This window comes from Erinaceus europaeus, chromosome 8 (genome assembly GCF_950295315.1).
Source record: "Erinaceus europaeus chromosome 8, mEriEur2.1, whole genome shotgun sequence".
Taxonomy (NCBI): domain Eukaryota; kingdom Metazoa; phylum Chordata; class Mammalia; order Eulipotyphla; family Erinaceidae; genus Erinaceus; species Erinaceus europaeus.
In genome coordinates this window covers 99,258,153-99,281,907 of record NC_080169.1, presented here as the reverse complement: position 1 = coordinate 99,281,907, position 23,755 = coordinate 99,258,153, and the positions used below count along the sequence as shown (strand labels likewise).

At 41.7% G+C, this 23,755-nt stretch overlaps 1 long non-coding RNA gene across 1 annotated transcript; it reads left to right on the top strand.

The window, feature by feature from the left end:
• The first annotated feature begins 2,923 nt into the window (after nucleotides 1-2,923).
• On the top strand, nucleotides 2,924-21,791 carry LOC132539796 (uncharacterized). The gene is made up of 2 exons (XR_009551089.1): nucleotides 2,924-3,117; nucleotides 21,545-21,791. It is a non-coding gene; the product is annotated as an uncharacterized LOC132539796 (long non-coding RNA).
• The last annotated feature ends 1,964 nt before the right edge of the window (nucleotides 21,792-23,755 follow it).

The following is a 23,755-nucleotide window of genomic DNA, read 5'->3' as shown; positions in this document are numbered from 1 at the left end:
ATCTAAAAAATGTACTGAAAGTTGGCAAACTTCGAAGATGGGGATGGGGATGGAAAGCTGAGAAAACTGAATAAGACTTTTTTTTTTTTTTTTTTTTTTACCAGACCACTGCTCAGCTCTGGTTTATGGTGGGGCTGGGAATTGGACCTGGGACTTTGGAGCCTCAGGCATGAGATTTCCTTTACATAACCATTATGTACCCCCATCCATGTTTAAGACTTTTTATTTGGGAAAGGGAGGATGATAAATACTGAATGTTTTCAGACATTTTATGTCTGTATTAAAATTGTAGGGACATTTGATGCAATGGCACTGGAACTTTGGTGGTGGAATGTGCTGAGTCTTGCACAAACACAAGTACACATTAATGTGTGTGTGTGTGTGTGTGTGTGTGTGTGTGTGTGTGTGTGTAGCTAGTCTGAGTTGTTACACAGTCATAAACCAATGTTGAAGTTTTAAAAAGTTGGGTAGGGTTAGGGGTTATGTAAAAGACTGTATATGCCTGAGGTTCTGAGGTTTGCCACAGCAAAATAAACAATCAAAAAGTCATGACACTTCACAAAAGTTAAGATGGGCTTCCTGGGAGATGGCACACTGGATAGGACACTGGACTCTCAAGCATGAGGTCCTGAGTTTAATCTCTGGCATTGCATGTGCCAGAATGATGCTTTTGTTCTATCTTCCCACTCTCTTTCTCCCTTCTCTTTGTCTTCTTCTTCTTCTTCTTCTTTTTTTTTAAGCCAGAGCACTGCTCAGCTCTAGTTTATGGTCCTGTAGGGGATTGAACCTGGGACTTTGGAGCCTCAGCCATGAAAATCTTTTTGTATAACCATTATGCCATCTCCCCAGCCTGCTTCCTTTCTTCCTAATCGATAAACAAATAAATCTGTAAAGGCCAGTAAAGTAGCTCCCTTGTATAGTGCAGCTTTGCCATGCACACGACCCAGGTTTAGCCTGCCACCCACTGCACTGAAGGAAGCTTTCACTCTGTAGGGTCTCTTCTTCTCCCTGTCTCAGAAAAAAAAAAAAAAGTCAAGTTAACTCTTCCTTATCTTTCCCTTACTAAACAATTCAGCCTTCAAGCCATCAGGTAGAACAGAGGGGATGTTTTCACTGAAGAGGAGATGGTATTTTTTAAATTTTCTGTTGTGTCCTCAGTGCCTGAAATATGTGCGTTAAGTATCTGATGAATGAACATGTGCATGAATGGATGACTTGCTCCCTCTCCCCTCTGGACCCAATCACATGCCAACTTTCAGGGAGGACACCCCCACCAGCCTATATAAACATAACTCTTCACCCTCTCCACCTCCCTTACTCTGCTTTATTATTATTATTTTTCTCTCCATAATAGTCACCTTCAGCAAGGCTCCTTTCTATATTTATCAGCTAAATCTTCTATTCCCACCCCCCTTTCAGTGTGGTTCCTTGAGGTCAAGGACTTGTAGTAGCTTGTCAATTACTAGGTACTGAGTCCAGAGCAGTACCTGGCAAGTGTTTAGCACATACTTACTGGATAAATGAGTAATACATTCTGCATGTTTAAGGTATGTCCTATATGTTTTCTAAAGGAAAGCTGCTCAGTGGTTGGTTCTGTGTATCTATGTTTTGCATTCATTAACATTTTTTTTTAATTTTAAGAGCATCTATTTTATTCTATTATTAGCTTTTGGTAAAGAAAGAGAGAAATTGAAAGGGGAGGGGGAGATAGAGAAGGAGAGAGAAATAGACAGAGAGATACCTGCAGCACTTCACTGTTAGTGAGGCTTCCCTTGCAGGTGGGGACAGGGCCTTGAACCCAGATCCTTGTGCATGGTAATGTGTGCCCTTTACTGAGTGTGCCACTACTGGCCCCAGGCCTCTCAGTAGCATTTTATTTTTATTTTCTAACCTACTTGTTTTTGTTTTATTGGATAGAGAAATTCAAAAGGAAAGGAGAGATAGAAAGGAAAAAAAATCCATGATGGATGATGAATGACATAGTGGGGGTTGTATTGTTAAATGGGAATCTGGGGAATGTTATGCATGTACAAACTATTGTATTTACTGTTGAATGTAAAGCATTAATTCCCCAATAAAGAAATAAATTATTTAAAAAAAAGAAGAAGAAAGGAAAAAAAAAAAAAAGACCGTGGTCCGGGAGGTGGTGCAGTGGAAAAAAGCATTGGACTCTCAAGCATGAGGTCCTGAGTTCAATACCTGGCAGCACATCTACCAGAGTGATACCTGGTTCTTTCTCTCTCCTTCTATCTTTCTCATGAATGAATAAATAAATAAATAAATAAAATATTTTTTAAAAAAAAGAAAGAAAGACCTGCAGCACTGGTTCACAGACGTGAAGCTTCCCCCTGTAGGTGGGCACTGGAGGCTTGAACCCAGGTCTTTGAACATTGTAATGTGTGTTCTCTGTTGGGTGCGTCACTACCTTGTCCCTTCAATAACATTTTCATTCCATTTTATTATTTATTTTTCATATATATAGACAGGACTGAGAGAAATAGAGAGGAGAGGGGGAAACAGAAAGGGAGAGGGACAGAGACCTGCGGATCTGCTTCACCACTCATGAAGTGTCCATCCTGCAGGTGTGGACCAGGGGCGTGAACACTTGTCCTTGAGCATGATAATGTGTACATTCGACCCAGTACACCACCACTCAGCCCCTTCAATAATATTTTAACAACCACCACCTCAGTGTGATCCAAACCCGGAGCTTGCTTTCTGTTCCTTTGCTCTACCCCTACACTATCTCCCCTGCACATGGGCTACTTTTATAACCAGGGAAAACATTGCTATTTACGGGCATGTTGCAAATTAATTGCTTGTGCAACATTTTGACAACAGGCATGCAGTGAAGGGAAAGCGGCCAAGAGTTTTGGGATGGGGAAACTGGGTGAAGAGCAGTGGCAGCTGTGGGAGGGCCATGGCCATGGCGGTGACCCAGCAGGGCTCGGGAGGACCAGCGGGTCAGGAGGAGTGGGTAGAGCGCAGGCGCACAGTGGGCCTAGCCACTCTGGCTAGTGTTAAGCTAACCTGCTCTACTTGGGCCAGCGGTCACAGCTCTGATGTTGGCTCTTCCCACCAGCCTGGAACCAACCACAATTACTTGGATTCCCATCTGTGAGTATCTGATGTGTGTGTGTGTGTGTGTGTGTGTGTGTGTGTACTCTCACTCTCCAAGCTTTGCAGTCTTAGAGACATATTGGAGTGGGGGAGGGTAGGCATTGGAGGTTCTCAAAGACACAGTTAGTCTTCTCCTCTACCCCCAACTCCATTTGGAAAATTCTGGATGAACTGTGTAGAATACAAAACACCTTCACCCCCCCACCCTGAAAAAAAAAAGAAAATAAAACTATTCAGGGTCATTGAGATAGTTCACCAAGTAGGGTGCATTCCTTGCCATGTGTTGGACCTCAGGGTCCAGCCCTACTACCACAAGGAAGGTGCTGTGGCACTGGAGGAAGCTCATGTGCTGTGGTGTCTCTCCCTCTCTCCATCTCTTGATCTCTGAATGGAAAGCTAGTCCAGAGAGCAGTGAAGTCACACATGTGTGAGGCACTGGCTCTATAAATAAAGAAAAGAGGGAGATCTGGTGGTGGCACACACATATTGCCATGCACAGGGATCTGGGTTCAAGCATCCAGGCCCTACCTACAAGGGGGAAGCTTCATGAACAGTGAAGCAGGGCTTCAGGCCTCTCACTTTCTCTCTTCCTCTTTAACTCTTCTTTCCCTCTCAGTTTTTCTTTGTCCTATCAAATAAAATAAATAAATTTTTTAAAAAGAAAAAATGAGAAGGGACTGGGGAGAAAAATGTTTGTATGAAAAGACTTTCATGCCTGAGGCTCTAAACTTCCAAGTTCAATCCCCCAGGCCAGAATAAGCCAGAGTTGAGCAGAGCTATGGCTTTAATCCTCTAGCCCCTCATCAATGATAAAATATATTTTCAAATAGACAGTTGAAGGGGGCCAGGTGGTGGCACACATTACCATGTGCAGGGTTTAAGCCCCCTGGTCCCCTCAGCAGGGGGCAAGCTTCACAAGTGGGGAAGCAGTGCTGCTGTTGTCTCTCTCTACTTCCCTACCTCCCTCTGACTTCTCAGTTTCTCTCTGTTGTATCAAATAAATAAATTAAATGTTTTTAAAATAAACAGTTGAAACCTAGGTTGACAGAGGGTGGGGGTAGATAGCATAATGGTTATGCAAAGAGGATCCAGAGTCCCAGGTTAATCTCCCCGCACCACCATAAACCAGAGCTGAGCAGTGCTCTGGTAAAAATAAATAAATAAATACCTTAAAACTTGAATTTTTTAATCTTTATTTATGTATTGGATAGAGATAGTCAGATTTCAAGAGGTAAAGATATGATAGAGAGAGAAAGAGAGAGTCAGACAGAGAGACACCTGCAACACTGTTTCACCACTTGCAAAGCTTTCCCCTGCAGTTGGGGACCAGGGGCTTGAACCCAGGTCCTTGTGCACTGTAACGTGTGCTCAACCAGGTGCGCCACCACCTGGCCCAGATCTCAAACCTTTAAAATGAGAGAGCGAGACTGATATGCTTTCAAATATCAATTGACATTAGTTTTCCACACAGTGGGAACTTTTCCTCCATTTGTCACAGTAGGCAAGAGTATCTGGGGGCTGTAGACTTTTCAAAACTAGTTTTTCAAAAGTAGTTGTGATGGGAAAAAATGTAATTCAAGCAAATGTCAAAGGCAAAACTAAAATGAATATTCATTCAATCAAAGTTTCCCAAAATATGATGTGATTCCACCCGGACACACTCAGTTATGCTCAAGAGCCTTTCCTGTGGTTCATGGGTGTATTTTTTTAAATTTTTGCTTCCATGGTTATTGCTGGGGCTCGGTGCTTGCACCATGAACCCACTGCTCCTGGAGGCCATTTTTCCCCCTTTTGTTGCCCTTGTTGTTGTAGCCTTTTGTGATTATTATTGTTATTGTTGATGTCGTTCGTTGTTGGATAGGACAGAGAGAAATGGAGAGAGGAGGGGAAGACAGAGAGGGAGAGAGGAAGATAGACACCTGCAGACCTGCTTCACCGCTTGTGAAGTGACTCCCCTGCAGGTTGGAAGCTGGGGGCTCGATTGGGATCCTTATGCCAGTCCTGCTGGCGCTACTGCCCAACCCCCATGGGTGTATTTTAATATACTGAAGTATCATATGATTACCCATCCAGTCTGGGGAAGTTCTTAAAGTGGGTGGATGGTGGATTTTGGATTCACTTGTTTCCATTTCTCTCGAATGAGAGGAAGGAAGGAAGGAAGGAAGGAAAGAAGGAAGGAAGGAATGAAGGAAGGGAGAAAGGGAGAAAAGAAAAGGAGCAAGCTAAGAAGTAAGCAAGCAAGAAAGTTAACTAAACTGTTTCCTAGACTTTTTGAAAGCAAACATGGTTATTAGAGTGCCTGAATTACTAAGCATTGGGACTCTCAAGTATGAGGTCCCAAGTTTGCCAAGTTTTATTCCCTACATCCTAAATGCCAGGGGTGCATAGGAACTTTGTTGAGGGTTTGCTGTAAGATGTACACAAACTTGCATAGGTGTGAAACTGTACCCATGGGGTTGAGGTGACAACACAATGCTTATGCAAATAAAATTAAAATTACACTGAAAGAAGGGCTTACATCAACAAGTCAGGGAATGACAGGTGTTGGGGAGGCTGTGGAGAAAAGGGGACTCTGCTACACTTCTGGTGGGAATGCAGACTGGTACAGCCCCTTTGGAACACTGTATGGAGAGTTCTTAAACAGATCAAAATGGAATTACCATCTGATCCAGAAATACCACACTCTTGGGCATTTATTCAAAAGATACTGAAACACTAATTTGAAGAGACATATGCACCCCTATGTTCACAGCTGCATTATTCACAATAGCTGGAGAATGGAAGCAGCCTAAATGCCCATGGAAAGATGACTGGTGTGCAACGCACAAGGACCAGTGTAAGGATTCCGGCTCAAGCCCCCAGCTCCCCCCCTGCAGGGGAGTCGTTTCACAGGCAGTGAAGCAGGTCTGTAGGTGTCTATCTTTCTCTCCCCCTCTCTGTCTTCCCCTCCTCTCTCCATTTCTCTCTGTCCTATCCAAGAACAACGACATCAATAACTACAACAATAAAACAACCAGGGCAACAAAAAGGGATAAATAAATTTTTTAAAAAAATTAAATTTAAAAAGAAAGAAAGAAATATGACTGGCTAAAGAAGTTATGGGATAGCTAGTCCATGGAATACTACTCTGCAATCAAAAAAGATGAAATTGTGTCCTTTGGGACAAAATGGATAGAACTGGAGGTGATTATGCTTAGTGAAACAAGTAAAGATATGAAAGACAACATTCATATGTTGAATCTAGACATTTGATTCACATGAAAGTGCAAAAAAAAGGAAGAAGAAGGAGGAGAAGAAGAAGAGGAAGAGGAAGAAAGAGAAGAAAGAGAAGAAGAAGGAGGAGGAGGAAGAGGAGGAGGAGGAAGAGGAGAAGGAGGAGGAGGAGAAACAAAGAAAACCACCAGAAGCAAACTGTTTCTAAGACTCTCACTGTGGTGGTTATCTTTGGGAGGTTGGGAGCACAGAACTTTGGTGGTAGGTGTGGTGTGGAGCTATACACTATAATCTTACAATTTTGTAACCTAATATCAGTAACATAAAACATTTTAAAATGGTCATGCAAATAGACTTCCATGCCTGAGGTTCCAAAGTCTCAGGTTCAGTCCCCTGCAACACCATAAACCAGAGCTGAGCAGTGTTCTGAGGTCTTTTTCTTTGTGTGTATCTTTCTTCTCTCTGTCTCTCTCTTCTTTAAATAAAAATAAATAAATAAAATTTAAAAAATTGTACCCATGAAGTTTTATAATTCAGTCCCCAGCCTCCACATAAGGACACTGCAAAGGGGAAGCTTCACAAGCTGGAAGTGGTGGAATCATGCAGGCGTTAAGGCCAGGCAGCAAAGAAAGAATCAAAAGGAAAACTCATTTCAAAGGAAAACTCATTGAAAATATTTACTTCAGTAAATAAATATTTCAGAAAATCATTCTGGTGGTCCAGGAGGTGGCGCAGTGGATAAAGCATCGGATTCTTAAGCCTGAGGTCCTGAGTTCAATCCCTGGCAGCACATGTACCAGAGAGATGTCTGGCTCTTTCTCTTTCCTCCTATGTTTCTCATTAATAAACAAATAAAATCTTTTAAAAAATTATTCTGTGCTGCACCTGGTAGAGTGAACACATTGCCATGCACAAGGACTCTGGTTCAAACCCCAGATCCCCACCTGCAGAGGGAAAGTGTCATGAATGATGAAGCAGTGCTGCAGTTATCCTATCTCTCTTTCTCTTTCACTCTCTATCTCCCCCTTCCCTCTCAATTTCTTTCTGTCCTCATCAATTTCTTTCTATCCCCATATAAAAGAAAGAAAATTATTCTATCCTTTCCACCAGTGTTGCCCTAATCATTTAGGCTAAATCAATGCCTTAATACTTTACTCTCTCCTTCCCTCACAGAAACATGAAATTATTCTATGTTAACGCCCGTTAAGTGTGGCTTTTTTCCTTTTGTTGTTTTTACTCTAGCGCATCACGGTGGGTTTTATGGAGGGGGAGGGTCAGGTCAGCCTGTCCTGGAGTGAACTCTGAGTTACAGGAGAGGGATTGGTCGCTGAGGAGGACCATGTCGGGGTAGAGGACTTGGGAGGGATGTAGAGGTGGCATAGGGCTCCTGATTTCTGCACTGCTGTGGTGTGTGGACACACACACACACACACACACACACACACTATGATTCTTTACACAGATCTACATTCACAGGCAGAGTGTCCCTGGTCCTGACCAGCTAGCACCTTTCCCCCAGACACAGATGCCCAGACGTGTCTGCCGACAGCCGCTAAAGCTGCTGGGCTGAGTGCCAGGTCTGCTGGTGGCAGGCAGGGGCTGCCCTGTGGCCTCTCACCCTTGCCAAAAAGGGCAGAAGCTGCTGTGGGAAGCATTTGGGAGAGAAGGGAGAACATGACAACTGGCCCCCATCCTTTACTCCTTTTTCCAAGTGATCCCTCTGCTTTGACTGTGACTATTGAACAGGAGAGCAAAGACTGCCAGGTCTAAGCTCTCCCTTGGGCTGGGTAGACAGCATAATGGTGATGCAAAAAGACCTTCATGCCTGAGGCATGCAAAGTCCCAGTTTCACTCCCCTGAGCAGTGCGCTAGTATACAACAACAACAAAATAAACCCTTCCTTCCAGTGGTGGCCCAGATCCTCTTGAGCCCTGTCACCACCACTCTATGCCTAACAGATCTTGATATTTGTGCTTTTGTTTTAGTGAGAGCAGTGCTCAGCTCTGGCATAAGGTAGTGCTAAGGCTTGAACCTGGGACCTCGTGGCATGAAAGTATTTTGCAGAAACATTAAGCTACCTTCCTTCCCAGCCCTTCCTAAAAGGCAGTGCAAATCTCTCCATCCTCCAGCCCTGCTTGTTTTGCTTTATTGTACTAGCCCTTCCTGATATAACAATATTCAGTGTTTATATCTTTCAACTGATAAGCATGCCCTGTCTAGAGAAACTTCTTTTTTTTTTTTAACATTTTATTTTAATGAGAGAAAGAAGAGCACTGCTCAACTCTGGCTTGTGGTGGTGCTGGGGACTAAACCTGGGTCCTTGGAGCCTTAGGTATAAAAGTCTTTTGCAGAACTGTTCTTATTTATTTATCTAGTCAAAACATTTTTCTATTTATTTGCTTTTTATTTGATAGGACAGAGAGACACTGAGAAAGGGGGGAGACAAGGAGAGAGAAGGAGACACCTGCAACATTGCTTTACTTCTTTTTTTAAAAGATTTTATTTATTTTTTTTAAATGTTTATTTATTTATTTATTTTCCCTTTGTTTTTGCCCTTGTTGTTTTATTGTTGTAGTCATTATTGTTGTTGTTATTGATGCAGAGAGAAATGGAGAGAGGAGGGGGAGACAAGGAGAGAGAAAGATAGACACCTGCAGACCTGCTTCACCGCTTGTGAAGCGACTCCCCTGCAGGTGGGGAGCCGGGGGCTTGAACCGAGACCCTTATGCCGGTCCTTGTGCTTTGCGCCACCTGCGCTTAACCGCTGCGCTACCGCCCGACTCCCTTATTTATTTATTAATGAGAAACATAGGAGAAAGAGCCAGACATCACTCTGGTACATGTGCTGCTGGGGATTGAACTCAGGACCTCATGCTTGAGAGTCCGATGCTTTATCCACTGCGCCACTTCCCAGACCACACTTTACTTCTCATGAAGCACTCCTCCTACAACTGTCACAGGTAGGGTGTGTGTGTGGGGGGTTAAACCTGGGTCCTTGCACACAGTAATGTGTGTGCTCAACTGGGTGTGCCGCCTCCTGGCCCCCAGGACCTCATGTTTTTAAGTCTGACACTTCAGCTTCTGAGCTATCTCCTAGACCACTGTTTTGGTTCACTTATCTCTGCTGTGAGATATTATTTTTATTATTATCTTTATTTATTTGTTGGATAGAGACAGCCAGAAATCAAGAGGAAAGAAGGCGACAGAGAGGGAAAGACAAAGAATACACCTACATTACTGCTTCACCATTTGTGAAGATTTCCCCTTGCAGGTGGGGACTGGGGGCTTGATCCCAGGTCCTTGCCATTGTATCCTGTGCACTCAATTAGGTGTGCCACCATACAGCCCCACTGCTGTGAGATAATAAGGACTTTGATAGGAAGAGTAATCTTTTTTAAAGATTTTATTTATTAATTAATGAGAAAGGAGGAGTGAGAGAAAGAACCAGATAACACTCTGGTACATGTGCAGCCAGGGATTGAACTTGGGACCTCATACTTGAGAGTCCAATGCTTTATCCACTGCTTCATCTCCCAGACCACACAGGAAGAGTTATCTTTAAGATTTTAAAATAAGGGGTTGGACAGTAACACACCTACATACATTACCACATACATTACCACACTCAAGGACCAGGATTTAAGCCCCCAGTTCCCACCTGCAGAAGGGAAGTTTCATGAGTACTGGAGTAGTGAAGAAGATGCCTCTATTCCTCCTCCTATCTCTATTTCATGATTTTATTCTTTTAATGAAAGAGAGAGAGAGAGAGAGAATACTGCCCAGCTCTGACTCTTGATGATGCAAGGGATTGAACCTGAGACCTCAGAGCCTCAGGCATCAAAGTCTTTTTGCATCACCATTATGCTCTCTCCAGCCCTATCCAGTAGATTTTAAGTCATTGTTCTAATTGAATTTCGTTATTATTATGGCTTACAGTATAGTCTATTTTTTTCTAAACACTCCCATTACCAAAGGTCTGTGTCCCCATCCCCACCCCCATAGATCACCACTGTAGTTCTCCCACAGTCTTAGATAGAGGTGGACATTTTCCCCCACATTTGTATGTTCAGTTTTCTATATCCCACATATGAGTGAAGCCACTCTGTAGCTGTCCTTTACCTCTTTTTTAAATTTTTTATTTATAAAAAGGAAACATTTACTAAATGATAGGATAAGAGGGGTACAACTTCACACAATTCCACCACCAGAACTCTGTATCCCATCCCCTCCCCTGATAGCTTTCTTATTCTTTAACCCTCTGGGAGTATGGACCCAAGGTCCTTGTGGGATGCAGAAGGTGGGAGGTCTGGCTTCTATAATTGCTTCCCCACTGAACATGGGCTTTGACAGGTCAATCCTTACTCCCAGCCTGTGTCTCTCTTTCCCTAGTGGGGAAGGGCTCTGGGGACGCAGAGCTCCAGGACACATTGGTGGGGTTGTCTGTCCAGGGAAGTCTGGTCGGCATCCTGCTAGCATCTGAATCCTGGTGGCTGTTAACCAATGATGGACCTAAAGGCTGGAATAGTGCAGGTGAAGTGATGGGGGGGGGGGCTATGTTTTGTAGATAGCTCGTAGGCATATTTTATTTCGTATAGCCTGTGGCTATACTAGTGTTTTTTGTTTGTTTGTTTTTACCTGACCCTGAAATCTGATATGCAGGTAGATCCTAATTATTGTCTGGGGAGATGATGTCATGGCTGGCAGAAGAACCAGAAAGCTGGATCAGGGAAGAGAGTAGCTCCCAAATATGGGAAAGGTGTATAAATATTGTTGATTATAAACCCCACCGATTTGATGTGATCTGGAGCTAATGTTCAGCTTAGGAGTCTATGTGACCTCTGCATCCCTGCAGATCTGAGTTCACATTCTGTGGTCATAAGTAGGAACGTTCCAATATCAGGACCCATCTTCCTCAGGTGTACCATAGAGTATATTGTCCAGCCTCCCTTCAGAGGATGGATCATTCTCTACCATTGTTGATCCAAGTTGAGGGCAAGGTCCTACGAGGGCCCACCAAGGGATCTGTTGTGTTGTTCCTGATAAAGATGACCAATAACAATGGAGAGAGAGATTTATTTGAGGTCTAGGCCCATCATGTCTGTTTGGTGTCCTTTGCCTCTTTACTAGCTTCACTAAACATAATTTTTTCCAGTTCCACCCACTTTATCCCAAAGGACACAATATCATATTTTTATTTCTGAATAATACTCCACTGAGTATATGTCACATAATTTTTTTTATTTTTATCTATTTATTTTATTTTTCATTTTATTGGATAGGACAGAAAGAAATTGAGAGAGGAGGGGGAGAGAGATAGGGAGAGAGAAATATAGACACCTGCAGATCTGCTTGCAAAGTGACCCCCCTGCAGGTGGAAAGCCGGGGGGCTCCTTGACCAGATCCTTGTGCTTCCTACTCTGTGCACTTAACCCAGTGGGCCACCGCCTGAACACCTTCCCTTTTATTCAGTCATCTCTTGAAGGGAATTTTGGTTGTTTCCAAGTTTTTGCTATTGTGAATAAAGCTATTCTGAATATGAGGGTGCATATACCCCTTCACATCATTGTTATTATATCTTTTGAGTGAATGCCTCAGAGTGGACTTGCTGGGTCATAAGGTACGTCCATTTGTATTTGTTTAAGCATCCTCTATACTGTTCTCCACATTGACTGCACCAATTTGCCCTTCCACAATAAGTGAAAGATAAGTGTAGTAGAGTTCCTCTCTCTCCACAGCCTCTCCAACACACCTTTTTCTTGTTTTATCAATAGAGCCCATTCTCACAAGTGCGAGGTGGAATCTCAGTGTGGTTTTAATATTTGCATTTCTCTAATGATGTTAGGTGAACTGGAGCACTTCCACACCTGTCTGTGACCCACGTGCATCTCTTCTTTAGAGAACCATCTATTCCTGCCTTCTGCCCACTTTTTTTTTTTATTGGACTGTTCTTTTTCTTTGTGTTGAGCTGTATGAGTCTTTTTATAGATGTTCGCTATCAACTGTTTGTCTGAAGTGTAGTGTGCAAATAAATACCTTTTCCCATTTTCGGGGTTTCCTGTTCATCCTTATGAAGTTTTCTTTTGATGTGTATAGAAGATTTTCAATTTAATATAGTCTCACATGTTCATTATTGTTTTTGCTTCCTTTGCCTATGGGATGGAGTCTCCAAATACATCTTTAATGTTAAGGTCCTAAAATGTTTCACCGATATATTCTCCTATGTATGTTATAGTTTGAGGTCTAACATCCAGATCTTTGGTCCATTTTCAGTTAATTTTGGTACGTGGTATTAGGTGGTGGTCTAGTTTCATTTTTCTACATGTGGTTGTCCAATTCACCAAAAACTATTTGTTAAAGAAACTTTCTTTCCCTCCTTAGGTAATTTTGGCCCCTTTATTGTGACTTTGGAGCCTCAGCCATGAGAGAGAGTCTGTTTGCATAACCATTATGCTATCTCCCCTGCCCTGGCCCAACTTTTGTATAAACAAATGCCATAGATTTATGAGTATTGATTTACTACTTTACTGAATTTATTGATGATTTCCAATAGTTTTTGGGAGAGTTTGGGGAATCCTCAAAGTATAACAGCATATCATCTGCAAGTAATAATAATTTAACTTCAGCCTTTCCTATGTGAATTCCTTTAATATCTTTCTCTCTCTCTCTCTCTTTTTTTTTTTTTTTGCCTCCAGGGTTATTTCTGGGACTCCATGCCTGCACTACAAATCCACTGCTGCTGGAGGCTATTTTTTCCCTTTCGTTGCCCTTGTTGTTATTGTTATTGCTGTTGTTGTTGTTGGATAAGACCAAGAGATATGGAGAGAGGAGGGGAAGACAGGGGGAAAGATAGACATCTGCAGACCTGTTTCACCACCTGTGAAGTGACTCCCCTGCAGGTAGGGAGCTGGGGGCTCGAACTAGGATCTTTAAGCTGGTCCTTGGGTTTGTGGGCTTCAAGGCATGTGCGCTTAACCTGCTGCACCACCACCCAGCTCCCCCTCCCCCCCATATCTTTCTTGCCTGACTACAATGGCAAGGATGTCTAGTACTATGTTAAATACAAGTGGTGAGAGTGGACATCCTTGCCTAATTCCTGATTTTAGGGGGAAAACTTAAGTTTTCCCTGTTGAGCACAATGTTAGACATGTGTTTGTTATATAAAGCCTCTTATTTTCCTTCCAGTCCCAATTTCTTGAGGAATTTTCCTCCCAGTCCCAATTTCTGGAGAACCTTTATTGGGTGTTGGACCTTATCAAATGCTTTGGAAGCTTCAATTGATAAGATTGTGTGATTTTTATCTTTCTTTTTATGAATTACATTGATTAGCTTGCAGATGTTGAACCATCCCTGTTTCCTAGGGATGAATCCCATATGATTTATTTTTTTAAACCAGGGCACTACTAAGCTCTGGTTTATGGTTGTGGGGATTGAATTTGGGACTTTGGAGCCTCAGGCATGAGAGTGTTTTTGCATAACCAATATGCTATCTACCCACTCTCATTTGATCTTGATGGATCTCTCTCTCTCTTTCTCTCTTTTATTTTATTTTTTTTTATTGGGGAATTAATGTTTTACATTCAACAGTAAATACAATAGTTTGTATATGCATAACATTCCCCAGTTTCCCATTTAACAATACAACCCCCACTATGTCATTTATCATCCTTCATGGACCTGTATTCTCCCCACCCACCCACCCCAGAGTCTTTTACTTGGGGGCAATACGCCAATTCCATTTCAGGTTCTACTTGTGTTTTCTTTTCTGATCTTGTTTTTCAACTTCTGCCTGAGAGTGAGATCATCCCATATTCAGCCTTCTGTTTCTGACTTATTTCACTCAACATGATTTTTTCAAGGTCCATCCAAGATCGGCTGAAAACGGTGAAGTCACCATTTTTTACAGCTGAGTAGTATTCTTTTGTTGGACACCTGGGTTGCTTCCAGGTTTTGGCTATTACAAATTGTGCTGCCAAGAACATATGTGTACACAGATCTTTTTGGATGGATGTGTTGGGTTCTTTAGGATCTATCCCCAGGAGAGGAATTGCAGGGTCATAGTGTAGGTCCATTTCTAGCCTTCTGAGAGTTCTCCAGACTGTTCTCCACAGAGGTTGGACCAATTGACATTCCCACCAGCAGTGCAGGAGGGTTCCTTTGACCCCACACCCTCTCCAGCATTTGCTGCTGTTACCTTTTCTGATGTATGACATTCTCACAGGAGTGAAGTGATATCTCATTGTTGTCTTGATTTGCATTTCTCTGACAATCAGAGACTTGGAGCACTTTTTCATGTGTTTCTTGGCCTTTTGGATCTCTTCTGTGGTGAATATTCTGTCCAAGTCCTCCCCCCATTTTTGGATGGGGTTATTTGTTGTCTTGTTGTTGAGTCTGGCAAGCTCTTTATATATATTGGTTATTAAACTCTTATCTGATGTATGGCATGGAAAGATCTTCTCCCATTCTGTGAGGGGTCTCTTGGTTTGGGTAGTGGTTTCTTTTGCTGTGAAGAAGCTTTTTAATTTGATGTAGTCCCATATGTTTATACTTGCCTTAGTCTTCTTTGTAATTGGATTCGTTTCATTGAAAATGTCTTTAAAATTTATGCGGAAAAGAGTTCTGCCAATATTTTCCTCTAAGTATCTGATAGTTTGTGGTCTAACATCCAAGTCCTTGATCCACTTGGAATTTACTTTTGTATTTGGTGAAATACAGTGATTCAGTTTCACTCTTCTGCATGTTTCAACCCATTGTTTCCAACACCATTTGTTGAAGAGACTCTGCTTTCCCCATGTAATAGTCTGGGCCCCTTTGTCAAAGGTTAGATGTCCATAGGTGTGGGGCCTCATTTCTGGGCTCTCAATTCTATTCCACTGGCCAACGTGTCTATTCATGTTCCAGTAACAAGCAGTTTTGATGACAATGGCCCTATAATATACTTTGAGATCTGGGAGTGTGATGCCTCCAGTTCTGTTCTTTTTTCTCAAGACTGTCTTGGCAATTCTAGGTCTTTTCTTGTTCCAGATAAACATTTGTAGCATTTGTTCTATTCTCCTAAAAAATGTGCTTGGGATCTTGATGGGGATAGCATTAAATTTGTAGATGGCTCTGGGTAATATATTCATTTTGATGATGTTAATTCTTCCAACCCATGAACATGGAATATCTTTCCACTTCTTTGTGTCTTTTTCAATTTCTTTGAGTAGTGACTCATAATTTTCAGTATACAAGTCTTTCACTACTTTGGTTAGATTTACTCCTAGATATTTTATTGTTTCTGTTGCTATAGTAAAAGGAATTGATTTCTGGATTTCAATTTCTTCTAACTTAGTGTTTGCATAGAGGAATGCCACTGACTTTTGAATGTTAATTTTGTAGCCTGACACCTTACTGTATTTCCTGATGATTTCCAAAAGCTTCTTGCTGGATTCCTTAGGTTTTTCCATGTATACTATCATGTCATCTGCAAATAAGGAGAGTTTGACTTCTTTTTTTTTTATTTTATTTTATTTTTATTTTTTTATTTTTTTTGAGTTTGACTTCATCTCTTCCAATTTGTATCCCTTGAATTTCTTGCTCCTGCCTGATTGCTATGGCAAGAACTTCCAACACTATGTTGAATAGTAATGGTGATAGTGGGCAGCCCTGTCTAGTACCTGATCTGAGTGGAAATGCTTCCAGTTTTTCACCATTGAGTATGATGTTGGCTGTAGGTTTGCTATATATAGACTCCACTATCTTTAGGAATTTTCCATCTATTCCCATTTTTTGTAATGTTTTGATCATAAAGGGCTGTTGTATTTTGTCAAAGGCTTTCTCTGCATCTATTGATATGACCATGTGGTTTTTGGTCTTGCCTTTGTTGATGTGGTGGATCACATTGATTGATTTACGTATATTAAACCAACCTTGAATGCCTAGGATAAACCCCACTTGGTCATGATGAACAATCTTTTTGATATACTGCTGTATCCGGTTGGCTAGAATTTTGTTCAATATTTTCGCATCTATGTTCATGAGAGATATTGTTCTGTAGTTTTCTTTTTTGGTTGTGTCCCTGTCTGCTTTTGGTATCAGGGTGATGTTGGCTTCATAGAAGCTGGCAGGGAGTATTCCAGTGTCTTCAATTTTCTGGAAGACTTTTAAAAGTAGATGTATTAGTTCTTCTTTGAAGGTTTTATAGAATTCATTTGTAAAACCATCTGGTCTAGGACTTTTATTTTTGGGGAGATTTTTGTTAACTGTTTCAATTTCATTAGCTGTGATGGGCCTGTTCATGTTATCCACTTCCTCTTTACTTAGTTTTGGAAGTTGGTAGGTATCTAGGAAATCGTCCATTTCTTCCAGGTTCTCAAGCTTGGTGGCATATAGTTGTTCATAGAAGCCTCGCATGATATGTTGAATTTCTGCAGTGTCTGTTGTGATATCTCCTCTTTCATTTACTATCTGATTTATTTGGGTTTTCTCCCTTTTTTGTTTTGTGAGTCTGGCTAAAGGTTTGTCGATTTTGTTTACTCTTTCGAAGAACCAACATTTACTTTCATTGATCTTTTTTTTTATTTTTTTATTTATTAATGAGAAAGGTAGGAGGAGAGAGAAAGCTCCAGACATCACTCTGGTACATGTGCTGCGGGGGATTGAACTCAGGACTTCATGCTTGAGAGTTGGATGCTTTATCTACTAGGCAACCTCCCGAACCACTTCATTGATCTTTTGTATGGTTTTCCTATTCTCAATGTTATTTATTTCTGCCCTAACTTTAGTGATTTCTGACCTTCTCGTTGCTTTAGGGTTCCTTTGTTGTTCTTCTTCTAGGTCTTTAAGATGTGCAATCAGGCTGTTTATTTCTGCCTTTTCTTGTTCCCTAATGTGTGCTTGTATAGCTATGAACTTCCCTCTTAGGACTGCTTTAGCTGTGTCCCAATATTTTGATAGCTTGTGTCTTCATTTTCATTGAACTCTTGAAACATTTTGATTTCTTCCTTGATTTCCTCTTTGACCCAGAAGTTGTTAAGAAGTGTACTGTTGAGCTTCCACATTTTGGCACTGTTACTAATCTTTTGTTGATTGTTAAGTGTTAGTTTAATTCCACTGTGGTCTGAGAAGATGCTTGGGATGATTTCAATGCTCTTGAATTGGCTGATGCTGTCTTTGTGGCCTAACATATGGTCTGTCCTTGAGAATGACCCATGTGGATTTGAGTAAAATGTGTATTCCAGTTTCTTGGGATGAATGACTCTGAAAATGTCCAATAGTTTTAGTTTATCTATCTCTTCATTTAGCTCCCTTATGTCTTTATTGATTTTCTGCCTGGATGATCTGTCAAGTTGAGAGAGTGGGGTGTTGAAGTCCCCTACTATGATTGTGTTACTGTTAATATATTGCTGTAGCTCTTTCAGTAGATGTTTGATGTATTTAAATGGCTTCTCATTGGGTGCATAGATGTTAATAATTGTTAAGTCCTCTTGATTGACTGATCCTCTGAGCATTAATTAGTGTCCATTCCTATCTTTTTTAATCTTATCTATTTTCAAGTCTATCATGTCAGATATGAGAATAGCTGTTCCTGCCCTTTTTTGTCGGCCATTGGCTTGTATGATAGTTTTCCATCCTTTCACTTTAAGTCTGTGTTTGTCTTGTTGAGTTAGGTGGGTTTCCTGTAGACAGCATATTGTTGGGTTGTGTTTTCTGATCCATCTTCCTACTCTGTGTCTTTTAATAGGTGAATTCAGGCCATTGACATTTATTGATATCAAAGATTGAAGATATTTTAACACCCTTCTTGTAGAGTTTTAGAGTGTTTTGATATATGTCCTATTTGTGGTGGTCTGGTTGTTTATAGGAGACCTTTCAGAACTTCTTTCATGGCAGGCTTCGTGATGGTTGCTTCCTTCAACTGTTGCCTGTCTGAGAAGGTTTTGATGCCTCTATCTAGTGTGAATGACAGTCTAGCAGGATATAGTATTCTAGGCTGAAAGCCTTTCTCATTGAGCACTCAATAGATATCTTGCCATTCTCTTCTGGCCTGTAGTGTTTGTATGGAGAAGTCTGCTGCTAATCTTATGGGTTTTCCTTTGTAGGTGACTCTTTGTTTTTCTCTTGCAGCCTTGAGGATCCTTTCTTTATCCTTATTCCTTTCCATTCTAAGTATGGTATGTCTTGGTATCTTTAGGTCTGGGTTAATTCTGTTTGGGACCCTCTGTGCTTCTTGAATCTTTATGTCTTTGATGTTGTCTAGACTAGAGAAATTTTCAGCTATTATGGCCTGGAAAATGCTTTCTTCCTCTCCTTGTCTTTCTTCCTCTGGTATGCCAATAATGTGTATATTGTTTCTTTTGAAGTCATCCCATAGGACTCTGTTGTTGTTTTCAGCTTCTCTTAATCTCTTTTTGAGATCTCTTAGTTCTTTTTTAGTTGTCTCTAATTCATCTTCGATCTTGCTAATTCTGTCTTCAGCCTCATAGATTCTATTCTCTCTGTCCTGTACTGTTTTCTGGAGTTCATCTATTTTGTTGCCTTGCTCTGATATTGTTTTAGCTTGTTCAGCTAGTTGCATTCTTAGCTCAGCGATTTCAGCTTTCAGTTCTCTAATAACCATGAGATAATTAGTATTTTCTTCCATATTCTCATTTCTTGTTCCTGCATTTCTGATTACAATTTTTTCAAATTCTTTACTCACTCCTGTTATTATTTCCTTAGCTAATGTTTGGATGTTGAACTCGTTATTTTGTGCTTCACCCTCTGGAGGACTTTTAGCTGGACTCTTGTCCTGGTTCGAGTCTCCAATATTTTTTCTTGTTGTTTTAACCATTTTATATATTATGTTATGTGTTCCCTTTATCAGTACTTTTCAAATTATTGATCACTATTGCCTGGATTGACTTGTGTCTAAGTAAGTTAATTAAAGGGTTCACAGTGGTGGAAGTTAACAGTTGTTTCAATCCCTGAGTTGGAGCTCAGTGGTTTAAAAGCTTCTTTTTTTTTCTCCCTGTAGGCTATGGGAGCCTGAGGGCTTTTAAACTATCAATAGGCTTCTTTGCTTAATCACTGACTCCAGACCAAGAGATAAAGCAGGGTGTGGCAGAGATAATCCAGTGGTTATGCAAAGAGACTTTCTCAGCCCCTCAGCTATGCCACCAAGGTATAGGTCTTCTCCTGAGTTTCCCGGTTAGCTTTCTGTCCCCTGGTGTCCCTCCCTGTTGCTGCTCCAGATTCTGAGGGTAGTAGCAATAGAGACTCAGAGTTGCACTTGGTGAGTCTCTGGGGAGTCCTCTCCTCCCTTAAGCTGTCCCCTTGTTGGTGGAGCAGACTGGAGGTGGTGTCTCCACTGATAAACTTCTGAACTGTTAGCCGTCACTTAATCTCTCCTTAGGCCCCTCTCTCCTCTCTGTCACCAGCCACATGTGTTTGTACTGGGTTCCTGTGGTCATTCTAGTCCTGTCTTGTTTCGGTCCCGGGTGGTCTCCTTTGGTATTCCTAGTTGATCCGGCAGAGGAGAGGAGAAGAGAGGAGAGGAGAGGAGAGAAGAGGAAAGGAGAGGAGAGGAGAGAAAGCGATCTGCTGCTCGTAGCTCCGCCTTTGGAAGTCGAATCTATTTTATTTTTTATTTTTTGGATCTCTTAATATATTGTTGAATTCATGATCTGGGAGGCCACTTCAGTGGATAAACCTTTGGACTCTCAAGCAGAAGTCCCGAGTCCAATCCCTGGCAGCATATGTACCAGAGTGATATCTGGTTCTTTCTTTCTCTCTTCCTATCTTTATCACTAATAAATAAATTAAAAAACAATATTAAAATGCATTGTTGGATTCAAATAGCCAACATTTTGTTGAGAATCTTTGCATCAATGTTCATCAGAGATATAGGTCTATAGTTTCCTTTCCTCTCTTTCTTCCTTTCTTTCTTTCTTTTTTTTTTTTTTGTGTGTGGAGTTCTTTCCTGTTTTGGGGATCAGTGATATTAGCCTCATAAGATGCTTTTTGGAGTGTTTCCTCTTCTATTTTCTAGAAGAGTTTGAAGAGAAGGGGTGTTAGTTCTTCTTTGAATGTTCTATAAAATTTATTAGCATAGTCATCAGACCTGGCTCCCGCCTCTTTCTCTCTACTTCACTCTGTCCCTATCAGAAAAAAGAAAGATAATAAGGGAGGGGGGAAGCCACGGGGAACATGTAGTCATTATGCTGGGAATAGTCCCAGTGATAACCCTGGTGGCAAAAATAAATAAATACAGGGGCAGGGCGGTGGTGCAAGGATCTCCCTTTTCCCCTCTCAATTTCTCTTTGTCCTACCCAATAAAATGGAAAAAAAAATAGCTACCAGGAGCAATGGACTAATAGTGCTGGCACCAAGCCCCAGGGATAATGCTGGAGACAATAAATAAATAAATAAATAAATTTTTAAAAAATTAAGGGCTGGGTAAACAGCACAGTGATTATGCAAAAATAATTTCTGAGGTCCCAGGTTCAATCCCATCAGCCAGAGCTAATCAGTGACCTGGTATTTGTTTATCTTTCTCTCCTCGTATCTCTCTCATTAAAATAAATAAATAAATAAATGCAACAATTATTACTATTATTATTTTCTATAAGGGGGTTGGTGCCAGCACTATGAATCCACCACTCCAAATGGCAGTGTTTTCCTCTTTTCTCTTTCCTTCCTTTTTATTTTGTTTTGATAGGACAGAGAGAATTTGAGAAAGGAAGGGAAGATAGGGAAAGAGAAATATAGATATCTGCAGACCTGTTTCACTGCTCCTGAAGCATCCCCCCCTGCAGGTGATGAGCAGGGGCTTGAACCCAAATCCTTGTGCATAGTAATGTGTTTGCTTAATAGGGTGCACCACCACAGGAACGTTTTCCTTTCTTAGTCTGTGCCTTGCATACACTCAGGGTTGTCCATTGTTTGAACTCTTGTGACTCACACCACTAATGACTACTTAGCCCTTTGGCTAGACTGGACCTGAATCCTCTCCACCCACCCCACTTATGTGACCCAGCTTGGAGCACTGGTCTAATAGTACCCCCCTGCCTCACTCCAACTTCAGCATTCTCACCACCAGTGCAAACTGAGGGCTCAGTGTCAAATGCTTGATTGGTCCTTCAAGTTGGGTAGCTTCCAGAACTCAGTGCTTTCAGGGCTTCTTTTTGCTTCTCATCCTCACGCTTCTGGAATGAACTCAGAACCGTCTCTTACCTCTACTTTCCTTATCAAACAGGGAGAAGAAATTGTGAGTAAGAAGGAGAAAAGGCAGTATGGAGAATTCTCTTTTACCACCAAGAAACTCAGAGCTGGACTGAAGGAAGAACATAATGGTGATGAAGAGAGACTTTAATGCCTGAGGCTCTACGGCACCAGGTTCAACCCCCAACACTACCATAAGCCAGAACTGAACAGTGTTCTGGTCTCTCACTCTGTATCTCTCTCATTAAAATAAAAATCATACTATCAATCAGAAACCCAGAGCTTTGGAACTTGTTCTTTTTGCTTTGGTAAGTTGTGGGATGTGGGGGCATTAGGGTCTCTGAGTGTGTACATTGGGGTAGGGGTGTGTGTGTGTGTGTGTGTGTGTGTGTGTGCTATCTGGGGCAGGGGTGTGTGTGTGTGTGTGTGTGTGTGTGTTTGTGTGTGTGTGTATGTATTTTCTGGCACTGTTAGTGGCTCCAAACCTGCTGGTGTCCTCATTGTCAGCATGACACTCAATGCCCTGGAGTGCCTGGGTGTGTGGCTGTCATAGCCTCCTGGTACAGGTGACTAGTCAAGGAGCATGTGACTGCAGGGATTTCTGTGTACCTGACACCATGTGCTGGGTTCATTAGCGCAGAAAGTTTAGGTTCTCCGGCTGGCTTAGTAAATCACCCAGTAAACAGTGGCTCTGAGCTGTCTGCAGCTCCATTACTGCTAAACCAGGAAAGGTGGGAGGCACCTCCACTTCCTCCTCTTTCAAGAGACCAGCACATCTAAAGAGCCCCTTCCCACAAAAGGGGGAGCATGGTGAGTCACCCTCCTGCCCTGTAGGTGAGGCCCAATTTATGAGCCCTTAGTGGGAAAGGCATGAACTCAAAGGCATTGCACAACCTGTAGACAAGACAGGGGCCTATAACCACATTCAGTCAGCAGCCCTCCTCAGTTCCTACTCACATCATCCTTTACCAGGGGGAACAAAGAAAAAGCTCATTCACATGACTCAGTCAGGTAGGACTGCAAAGTTGCTGCTGTCACCAGGACCTCTGGTTTTAAATCTCTTTGTCCCTGCAGCTGGGGATTGTGCTCTGGCTTCACTCTCTGTGTGTCTTTCTCTCTGTATCTCTCTTATTAAAATAAAATAAAATTTGGAGCCAGGTGGTGGCGCACCTGGTTGAGCGACATGTTACAGTGCGAAAAGACACAAGTTCAAGCCCCTGACCTTCACCTGCAGGGGGAAAGCTTTGCAAGTGGTAAAGCAGGGCTGCAGGTGTCTATCTCCTCCTTCCCTCTCAATTTCTGGCTGTTTCTATCCAATAAATAAAGATAATTTAAAAAATTAAAATAAATAAAATAAAATCTAAAGGAAGAAGAAGAAATATATTTATTTTTGTTTTGTGGCTCCAGGACCTCAAGTATGAATGATCTCCCTACTCCCTGGTGATTTTTTTTTTAATTAAAAAAAAAAAATTCAAGTAGAGAGAGACAGAGAAGACAATAGGGACAAAGGGAGTAGAAACAAAATTAAGGAGAAAGACATACAGAGAAAGGAGAGACACCATACACTACTCCACCATCCATGGAGCTCTCCTGCCTCCACCCCCAACACACACACCCAGTCACTGTCTATGGTACTTCTATGAGAGATTGGCAAGGCTAGGGACAAAAGAAAATAAATGACCAGATGACTGAGTGATCAGCCAAAATGCGCATGTGTGTGGGCAATGATTGCCTCCAAAGAAACCATATGACGTGATTGTTATGACCCAGAACAAAGAGCAAAGGGTCAGAAAATTTAATTATGAAATCGTACCCAAACTGTCTTTGATCTAAGTGTATACTGATGTTATCTGAATTTGGTGTTGGAAAACTCCATTTCATTAGATAGAGCTTGAGTGTGAGGAGTGGAGCCAGACTTTAATATCCCTAGGGCAGGTGGATCAGAGACCCTGTTTGTCTTGCTCGTTGCTATATCCTCAGCACCCAGTAGAATCCTTGGCATATCATGCAATGATCATAGCAACAGTGATGAGAAGACATTTGGGCCAAGGCACAGCTCACCTGTAGGGAGCACAATTTACTATGTGGGAAGTTCCAGTTTAGAGTCCCAGTACCCTATGGAAGTGTATACAGTGATGGATGGTATCTTGGTTCGCCCGCACATTCTGATGGGATATCAGAGGAAGAATCAATAGGACATCGTCAGACTCAGGCTAGTAAAGTGTTTGTTGAAGTAGGAAAGCAA